The sequence below is a fragment of the Triticum urartu genome, chromosome 7 (assembly GCF_003073215.2).
Source record: "Triticum urartu cultivar G1812 chromosome 7, Tu2.1, whole genome shotgun sequence".
Taxonomy (NCBI): domain Eukaryota; kingdom Viridiplantae; phylum Streptophyta; class Magnoliopsida; order Poales; family Poaceae; genus Triticum; species Triticum urartu.
In genome coordinates, this window is record NC_053028.1 from 703,616,882 (window position 1) to 703,626,188 (window position 9,307).

The following is a 9,307-nucleotide window of genomic DNA, read 5'->3' on the forward strand; positions in this document are numbered from 1 at the left end:
GTATTGTGGCCAAGATGCGGCCTGCCGACGCCGTCTTTGCCACATGCCGACGACCCTCAAGTATATATCCCTTCGAAACCTGCCTTGCTCTACTGCCCCAGCTCCCTACGTGTGGATACTTTTCTTCTTCCGTCCGCTGTTCCAAAGCCGCCTAGACTTCTACTATTATTAGAAGTAATTAGTTATCAACCCGTGCACCTGCACGGGCTAGGGATATTTTTTGCGTTTACCATTGTTGTGAAATCTATGGTATTATGAAACAAACATGTATGTATGCTTCAAAATATGAGTTTAACTTTATTTGAAAATGATTCCTCATTTCAAACATTTAATTTTTAAATTAGTATATATTTTCACATTTGAAGCGATATTTATGGTACTTGGAGTTATAAAAGCGATATGAAACAATGTATGTCAAATGCAATAGATATACCTCAATAATAATTAGCTAATTAATCCTAATAAACATTACACCGATGGTGAGGAATGCAAAAGTAGCAATATCTCCAGGTAGCAGTAGCATCTATATACAAAACCTCAGTAATTTCAAGTTTGCTTTCCAACTTGAAATATCATTAAAATCAACAATGTATTAGAAGTTACGGATTCACATTGAATAGAAAAAAAATAGGAAAGCACTAATGACACTAAAATAAAGATAATTTCCGATATAATTTTTATAGTATTACTATCTTGAAATTCTCATGGTTGCCAGGTGGTCAATAAGCTTGGTTAACATGCAAAACCAAATGGTTGCCCAGAGGATAGATGTTACACATTGAGATTATTAATGCCTCTCATATTAGTGTATTAGTGAAAAAAATACTCTACTATTGACCCACCTGACCTTTGAAGTTTCCAAATTTGATGTTTGTTATCAATGAACCAACACTGAACTGAACTTGCAAAAAGTGCTAAACGGATACACTTAATTAAAAAAGTGGTTCAGCATCAATATAATTGCACATGCACGTACCCGATCTTCATGATGTTACCATTGCAAATTTCAAGTTTGGTATGAATGAAGGTCATTCTAACCTGCGAACGACATCGCAAGAGAAAAGACTTGTCTCTGCCATCCCATGTGGAAGTAGATGTTTACATATTAATTTTATCCAACCCGTAGCTATTTAGAACATGATCTCCTGTGCAACATTGTATCATGAAACCATTGCCAGGGGAGCCACACTAGCAAACCTGTAGATGAAGATGCATTAATTAATATTGAATGCATTGAACACAAAGATTAAAGGAGACACTATATGTGGGCCATCAACAGATCACCGTATAATCTGACAGGGAAGATTTAAAAGGTTAAGACATGCAATTTAGTTTCAAATTGAAGAGCCAAAGTTCTATGAACAGCATATAAAAACAGATATTTGGGGTTTACGTTCATACAACTCACTTGTGTGATCATTATTCCATCCCTCCGAAATAAGAAAACGGGCATGATATTTGAAAATTTTGTTCCATGCACCGTTCATGCACATATTCCAATTTCTTCCACTGAAATATAGTATATTTTCTAATTATTACTTTATTATAAAAACATAGAAAAAAGGAAATTATATATAATACATTAGGTCTGGGGCTGGGGCTAGCCATACTGGAATCAAAACGATGGCGTTGGAATCTGACAGCAAGCTAACCGATGCAGCAGGGGGGGCTGTCCTGGATATTGTTATTTCGCACTTACACACAAAATATATTAATCTAAAACTGATGTTAATAAAGAAATCTAGACATGTATAAACTGTATATGTAGGTAAGTATGAACACTATATCTCATACCGGTGAGAAGCATGCAAAAAAGGTAGTAAATTAAGGAGAAAATTGTGTACCATATACATGTGGATTGCATGACAACAATAGGTCAGTCTATCTGGTTTAGTACTAATGTAGACCAAACTATGTTAGACACTGGACGATAGCTGGTGCACAACATCAGGAGACATCATATGTAGCCTGACCCTTGCGTCAATGGCCTGGGAGATACTCTCGGGCACAGGATCACGATTGCCTCCACACTATCATAGAAAATAGAGCAAAATTCATAAAAAAAAAGTAGTATAATTTTTTGTCCGGTCTGCTAGATGATCTGTATGACCGTTGGATCAATGCGCTTGTGACAACATCTCCTTCTCTCACATGGGCACCTTCCTCGCTTCCTATCGAGTACCTCTTGTCCCCTGCATCCTCCTTGATTCGCACGGGGACCTGTTGTGCTGCAGGGTGCTCTACCGACGGGTGACCCTCAGTATTACGTGACATCCATGCTCCTGCATGTTGCTGACTCGCCTCTCAGCTCTGTCCAGAAATTTTTTTCCGTCTGCAATCACTGTAGAAAAACAACCAATGCTCCAATCACTAATCTGGTTCGCACACGCTTTTTCCGGAAATCTCATGCAGTATTTCGTGGGACTGCACAGCAGAGCGAGAAAGAACCTGGCGAGAGTTCGCAAATATATTAAGGGACAGTTCTGATTTAGGTCGTCCATGAAGGTGTGAAATATGCTGAGGACAGGAGAAGTGAGGCACGGGATAGAACCAAGGGCTCTGGTATGCGATCATGCGATGCCCGCGCTTCCACTGTAGCAGATCTATCCACCGCATTGCTGCTGCAGGGCATCTGCCTGAATTTTGCGTTGCCGGATATAAGAACAGGAGGAGGGTTTGGGAGGTGTCAATGTCTGCTTGGTCACTGGAACCGATCAATCCCATCCTCGTCACCATCGGAAGCACATGGAGTATGACACGGGGAGGCAGAGACAGATTAAGGGCAAGGGAGAAGCTGCCATGCGGAGGCTGCAGATTTTTTTTCTTGTTTTGCATGAATTAGATCTTTTTCTTTGAATTGGTTTGAATTGCTTACCACATATGTCACATGGTTGCATGAATTAGATCTTAATCTTTCATGGCTCTAAACAAAGCTTCCAAGAGGAAGCTACAGATCTTTTTTTTAAATCATGCATAGACTCCCTTTTCTTGGACGTGAGGCTTGAGGTCTCTTTTTATGTACGTGCCTTGATTTTGTGTGGCCTCTTTTTGAGATAAACTTAGACGTGGCCTTGGGGACTTTTTTTTGTACATGTGGAACTAATCCTATTGAGGTACGTTCTGTTTCTTCTGTTATTAATGAAGGCAGCATCTTCTAATTGATGGTGACCACCAAATTTAAAAGAAAGAAGATATGTTTTCTATTATGTAGGAGTATTTTCAGAACCTAGACATGGGTGTTTTTTTTTCTTTGCAACTAACTTAAACGTGGTGGGTTCAGAACTTCTTTTTGTACGTGTGGATTAATCCTATTCAAGTACGTACGTGGTGTCTCTTTCGTTAATTATTAGGCAGCGATCTTGACCATCAAATTTAATATCCGATGGCTAATTTAATTTTAATGATGTGGGTTACTGTAGAGCCTCTAATGGTGCCTCCAATTAGTAAATACTAGTCGTCAACCCGTGCAGTTGCACGGGCTAGTGTAGTTAGTGCCTATTTGGCATAATATTAGGAAAATACATTTATAGTTATCGCCATCGAAGTATTTTGCATTAAGTTGTCTATATATGCATGGTTTATATAATCCATCAAGAATAAAATTCAGATTTAATGATAACATTCCGGATGTGTAGCAAACTTAGTGTGTCAACTTTTGCACATGTCTTCTTTAAATTCTACATTCCATTCACTAAAAATCGTATCTACCAAATAATGGTCTAAGACGCTTGTTTACGACAATGTCAGTTTGCGAAATGTCAAAGTTTTCGGGGCAGAGTGTAGCGCTAATCAACCATATCCCCATATTCAGTTGTTACTTATGCACTTAAAAATTTGTTCCACAGAATATAAGTTCAATTACTACATGATAATATGTAGGACTACATTATTTAATTGAAGTAATAATAAGAAACTTATTCAAATTCATATGCAGTTCAAGTTACTTATTGTACTATTATAATGTTCTGCTTAAGATGTGCTCCACACTATTTTTCTTCTCAAATATATCTTGAAAGAGATACTTGTTCGCAAGCACAAAAGATATTTTTCCACTGAAAATTCTATATATATTACAAAAATATTTATTATGTGTCTCCAGTGATCTATTTTTGGTGATTGGAATGAACTTTACAGAGAGGCAGCTATCATGTTACCGATATCAATCAATTTATTTTAAGTAGCAAACAACAATAATAAAATTTGGAAAAAGTTGCAAAAATTTTTACTAAACTCTTTATAAAGTGTATAGCCTGCCAAATTATAGCAACAATCAAATCATATCACATGTTATTGCTTCCCATACAATTTCCCCATAGAAGTAAAATTAGAGAAGTTTTAAAATATGGAAAAAGTAAAAATAAATAAGGTCAGCACTTCTCGCACAATAAAAAAGAAACCTACGACGGAACAAAAAACAAACTGAAGTGCATATGAATCTGTAATCTAAATTTTTGGTTTGTCTACACCACAATGGCATTCACTACCCCAAACTGACTTTTTCCTGACGGCCAAAATCCGTCAGGAACGAACCGATTTTGTCAGGAATGATACCCCACCGTCAGGAAACTCCCGTCAGCAACAGCTTGTCAGGAAAGAAGGCCGTTCCTGACGGTACCCGTCACGAATAGATTTTCCTGACGGCGTTCCCTGACAAGTGCCTGGAGCCACCCAAATTCATATTCCTGACGGCCTCACCGTCAGGAGATACCGTCAGAAATCTGGCCGTCAGGAACATGTTCTGTTTCCTGACAGCTAGTGGCACTCAGGACCATACCTTCAGGAATGAGCTCTACATATCCATGACGGCTGGCTTCGTCAGGAAAGAATTAAAACGGTCCTCAGGAATGAACCAAGAGCAAATAAAAATATTATTGGAAAGCGGTATATATATTCACAGCCACATGCCAAATCATTTCACATTCATGCATACACAAAGATCATATAACCCGGTTTAAAATCACATCCAATTCCTAGGTCACAATGTACCCATCCAATTTATTTAAATCTCGTTATTCACAAGATCTACATATTCATATCCAAGTCATGATTCATGGAGCCTTAACTTAACAGGAGGTGTCACCAAATACGAAACACGCATACTGGTTGATTCCTAAATTGCCAAGAGAAGCAATTGACAAAGAAAGCCTACCTGCACCCTATTTCACAATATTAACAACTAATTATACTACTGGAATTTCTAAATGTTGGAGTAGAACTATGCTCATCCACATGAGTAGCATGAGGATGGTCTTCCATCATGGGAAGATTCTGTTAATGGAGTGCATTCCCTTGGGCTTGGAATGTTCCATTCACCTATACAATAGAAAAATATAGGAGATTTTAATGAACAACGGTGAAAGGCAAAACTGTGATATGTACAAGCTTTCAAACCAAAAGGTAAACTACAGCTCATGACTTTTCTTATTGCCAAGTATAGGCTGCAATTAAATGTAACATGAACATAATTAAAAAAAGGCAAGAAAAATTAAATGATTGCCATCCAATGCCCTATACCCATAGTTTTCATGGCAAATGAAAATTTGTCATGACCAACCACCTTCACAACTTTACGTGGTAGCAAAAAAAAATCATCACTTCATAGGAAAAATCTAAGTATGACAAGCACTAAACTGCATGTACAGAACTAGCACTACATGTAGAAAACTAGCAGTAAGCGTCATATTTATAGGTTTGCAATGCAAGTTCCGAACATCGGTAGTTTAACATTACTACAAGAACTTGCTGTATCTCAAGTAAGGACAAAACATGGGCATGAGCTAAAACAGTTGGGGAGCCTAAACAAGCTGCAAGGTAATCTGAAAATTCATCATCTTGAATATGTCAAAAACAAGAAGGAAGCAGACGATGCAAAGCTAGCTGATAAGAAAAGACTAATATGACTGGAACTGTCCTGGGGTGGTTCCTTACAGACTTGCTCACCAGAAGTTCAAGTGGAGGTGCTCAAGGGCGTTCGCCCACCCAAGGGTCTTACAAGTCTATGTCTCCATCACCACTACGCCCAGTACCTGGAACGATTTCTTCTCAGAAGCTGTATTCATGAAGGAAATTAGAATAACTGGAGACATACTCATAAATGCAGTCCTTAGATATAATATTAAGAGTTTAAGACAATGTTTTTTTGTTGCAAGAACACATTAATGAAAACTGACTGGAATAGAAATTAGAAACTCTAAATGATCTATAAATGGATCTCACCAGTCATAGTGAATCATTTCCTAAAATTATAAGCTAACATGTACAGAGAACATATTTAATTTTGTATGACAACTTAAATCATGAACTAAGTTATACTGACTACATGGTTGCAGTACACAGTCACTTAAGAAGGCAGCAACCACTAACTGAAATACACAAACACTTGGGCAGCATGAACAAGTTTACAAACCAAAAGGAAACTTCAGTTCACGACACACACATGTTGTTATCCACCAAGCAAGTGAAGAACTCTTTTATTAAAGCTAAGTGTAGGCTGCACTTATGAAGAGCTAACAGGAACATAACGTACAAGGAAGAAAAGGAAATAAAATAAATGTTCATAATCCAATCCAAACTAAAAGCCAAGACCATGCACCTTTCGTACTTGAACTTGCTCCTCTACTTGTTGAGGTTTTCAAATATTTTAATACATGAATAAAATGTCAATATCATGCACATTCGAAACCATTCCAGCTTGCTATATAGCATCTATAGTGCGACAAACAGTTAGGTTTATGTGCAAATCATCAACAAGACCTATAGCACAGTCAGAGCAAATATGTGTAAAAGACATATATATGCAGTTGTGCACTGCACTGGCACTACACTACAAGGACAGAACTAGCACCACATTTACACAGAAAGAAACAGAGCAGCACATAAGCAAGCAGCAACCACTAATTGAAATACACAGGCACTGATTAAATAGATTGTTTCATATCATAAATTATTAACACATGAACTAGTTTGATGCATCCCTGTTTTGATGACACCACAATCTTACATGCACTATACTACATTGCTCTACTTGTATAATTCAGCTGCAGTTTACTTTGCTAACCATAGAAGTAACATGATCACAACCATTGTCAAGTTTGTGCATAGAGGAATTGGGGATCATAACAACAACTTACCGTATCACTATCATCCATCTTCTAATCTTGAAAAGGAAGAAGCTCTTGGGTATTTCTTATCCATCTTGCTATATACCAACTGTAGTGCAACAAATGGTATATATCCTGTCTTGGGGTAGAACCATGCTCATCCAGATGAGTAGCATGAACATGGCCTTCAGCATGGGAAGGATCTGCCAGCGGAGTACCGGCATCCTCTTGGGCTTGGAAGGATCAATTCACCTACAATGAAAAAGAATATAGCATATTTCAATGAACAATGGTGAAAGGCAAAACTGTAATATATGTATACAAGTTTTCAAACACAAAGGTAAACTCCAGCTCATGACACACATGCTATTAGTCACCAAACAAATGAAAAGGTCTTTTCTTGGTGCCAAGTGCAGACTGCAACTATGAAGAAGTACCAGGAACATAACTTTGAAGACCGAGATGACGTTCCTTCCAATATACTGGATGTGCGTCTTGAAGATGCTTTGTGGTGGGTTCTTCTGAAACCATGGACATAGCATGTCGCTTTAATTTCAGATTAACAATAATTGTAGTGTTCAAGTTTGTTGCTGCTGCAGGCCCATACTTTCTTTCCTACATATGAAAACATGCTCTTTCAACAAACTTTCCATGAGTGGAACTTACCAACATGCCTGGATTGGACTTCTTGATCGAGAGGGTTGTGGTGTGGCAATGTCACTTCTCAAACTTGGCCTTTGTAGCGCTACAACTTCCTGATTTTGTAAGACCTTCAATGAAGAGAAAACAATAAAGCATGCATACGTAAACTGCACCTTCCTGAACAGGGGACATAACCTACAGCTTGCAGGTATTGACACGCATACAGATATGTATCACAACTCATCAATGAGACCAATTGAGGAACAACCCGATTTAATGTATGCACAAACTTAAAATTGCGCAGCACACTACCTAGACAGATGGCGACTATAATACCCCATGGCTGTTGCACTCAATCCTTTCAGAAGAACAACAAAACATCATTGTTTTAATCTCAAGAAGAGTGTACTAAACAATGAACATATTGCTGCAGCACATGTAAATTATTTGGAACAGCAATAGATGGGGAGGGGGGAGGAGAAGACGGGCACTCACTGGTCGGGGAGGGAGCCACCTCCACACGGCGACGGAGGTGGATCTGGAAGTTCGCCGGCCAGGGACGCGGATCTGGAAGTTCGCCTGCCAGGGAGGCGGATCTGGAAGTCGCCGGCGATGGGGGCCGCGCTAGATGGGGAGGGAGGCTGTGCTGGAGGCGTGGAGTCGGTGCTCAACGGCGATGTGGGCGGCGCTCGATGGGGAGGGAGTCAGCGGATCAGAACTGGACGGCCGACACGGGGGCAAGCGGCGGCGCTGGTCGTGGGAGTGGGAGGAGCAGACCGATGGGGAAAGACCGGACCCTGTTTTAGGGATTTTGACCAAGCGCTCCACACGTGACCACAGCCATGCGAAAATATCCGATATCCGCGCGCTTTTCTCTCCCAAACGAAAAAATCAGGCGCCTCCCGAGCGAAAATATCAGCGCGTCCCGCGAACGTGTCTTCCTGACGGCCAGGTACACGTTCCTGAAGGTGCGTATCTGATTCGTGACGTGGATTGGGCCCCGACGCGAACGTGCCACCTCGTTCCTGAAGGTTATTCTATTTCCTGAAGGCTATCGTGAAGAGCGTCAGGAACGTTGCCATCTTTCCTCTCGGCGGACCGTCCACGTCAGGAATGTGCCCACGTTCCTGAAGGAGGCATCGGGCCCGTCACGATGGTGCCTGGCCGTCACCAAAAAGTCTGTTTCGGGTAGTGATTGATATATATGATCGCCACCGAAACAGAGATGTATAAATTAAGTCTCATTCTAACTGATCAAGCGTATTTCTAAAGTATAACCTGTGAATAGTTTGCATCTGAATAAATATACACAGAAAGAAAATCGGAGAATCCAAAGCCACAAATCATAAATTTGTAGGTGAGTTAAGCTCCAATTAAAACTAACAATGAGACCGTGGTTGTAAGAACACCACCATATTACAGTATTTCTGGAAGAAATCATTACCTTTCGGAAGACATAACCATGTACTTGCATGTATACGTGAAGATTGAAGCCCTTGTGCAGAATTGTTCTGACACGTACTAATTACTCTTGCGTTGTTCATGTCAACTATGATGGGAAGAGC

General features: G+C 39.7%; 1 long non-coding RNA gene across 5 annotated transcripts; it reads right to left on the bottom strand.

Moving 5' to 3' along the window:
• Positions 1-4,935: 4,935 nt before the first annotated feature.
• On the bottom strand, positions 4,936-8,577 carry LOC125524163. 5 transcript variants are annotated; one of them, XR_007290578.1, is made up of 6 exons: positions 8,238-8,577; positions 8,055-8,100; positions 7,767-7,870; positions 7,131-7,621; positions 5,941-6,049; positions 4,936-5,313 (listed from the first exon to the last, which is right to left on the bottom strand). It is a non-coding gene; the product is annotated as an uncharacterized LOC125524163 (long non-coding RNA). The 5 variants fall into 5 exon arrangements; XR_007290580.1 differs by lacking the exon at positions 8,055-8,100 and having other exon boundaries at positions 7,131-7,352; positions 7,538-7,621; positions 8,238-8,571; XR_007290577.1 differs by lacking the exon at positions 8,055-8,100 and having other exon boundaries at positions 7,131-7,352; positions 7,550-7,621; positions 8,238-8,570.
• Positions 8,578-9,307: the final 730 nt, after the last annotated feature.